Source organism: Myotis davidii, unplaced genomic scaffold (assembly GCF_000327345.1).
Source record: "Myotis davidii unplaced genomic scaffold, ASM32734v1 scaffold1115, whole genome shotgun sequence".
In the NCBI taxonomy this organism is placed as follows: Eukaryota; Metazoa; Chordata; class Mammalia; order Chiroptera; family Vespertilionidae; genus Myotis; species Myotis davidii.
In genome coordinates this window covers 1340016-1341138 of record NW_006287910.1, presented here as the reverse complement: position 1 = coordinate 1341138, position 1123 = coordinate 1340016, and the positions used below count along the sequence as shown (strand labels likewise).

General features: G+C 44.0%; 1 protein-coding gene across 1 annotated transcript in view; it reads left to right on the top strand.

The window, feature by feature from the left end:
- Positions 1-1123, top strand: part of MYH11 (myosin, heavy chain 11, smooth muscle) — a 140497-nt gene that overhangs the window by 57499 nt on the left and 81875 nt on the right. The window lies entirely within an intron of this gene.

Below are 1123 nucleotides of genomic sequence, written 5' to 3'. Positions count from 1 at the left end.
GGTGTCTGAGGGGGGTGGGGCTTTACACGTTTTGAAGGATGGTTTACTAAGATGGGAGACGGGAGCGGGGATGATGTGGAGGTGAGAATGGGTGTGACAAGGATGACTGAAGCCTGTCTGAAGATGCTGACTTATAGGTTGTTGTGGAGAGCTCAGTGCTCCAGGCTCAACCCTTTGCTGCATCAGGGGTGTTGGGAATATGGCAGCAGACCTAAGCCACCAGTCAGAAATCCCCCAAGGGCTCCCAAACTGCGAGAGGGCACAGGCCTGGCTGAGGGGACACCCCCCCCCCATGCATGAATTTTGTGCACTGGGCCTCTAGTATTTTTATATTAACTTTGATGAAGTCTATATTCTGAGTTTACATTATTATGCCTGTGGAGATACTGTTCACAGCTGAACTCTGCTCTTTCTCAGGATTACTTTTTTCTTTTTATAATTTTTTCTTGCCCTGGTGTTAGTAATTGCCTTTTTCCCCCCAACTTAGTTTTCTATGTACTTAATCACTAATTCTACTTCCAATTCTTTTATTTTTTTAAATATATCTTTTATTGCTTTCAGAGAGAAAGGGAGAGGGAGAGAGAGATAGAAACATCAATGAGAGAGAATCTTTGATCCGCTGCCTCCTGCACACGCCCTATTGAGGATCCAGCCTGTAGCCCCAGGCATGTGCCTTGACCAAGAATCAAACTGTGACCTCTTGGTTCATAGGTCAATGCTCAACCACTGAATCACACCGGCCAGGCCCAATTTTTCTTTTAAATGTGTTGCTCTTCTTTTACTATGTCCAGATATATGTTGGTGATCCTATTGATATCCTCTCCTTAAAGGTGATTGCTACTGGGGCCTTCTGACCTGCCCTGGGTCCCTTCTATGGATGGTAGCTGACATCTGGGATCTTCCTTGTCATCCTTGGAATTCCCTTCAGTGCTCTCATGGTGGATTCCTTGTTTCCTAGTTTCCATGTTTTCCTCTTCCTTGATTTATTCTCTTGTTTAAATAGATCACCTTCTCTAGTAGCTTCTCAAGAAAGGATGTGAGCAAATTGAAATCTTATCTGAAAGACTGGCTGCTTCTCTAATTTTTTTTTGTTTTTGAGAGAGCTCTCTGGGCATCTCTTTTA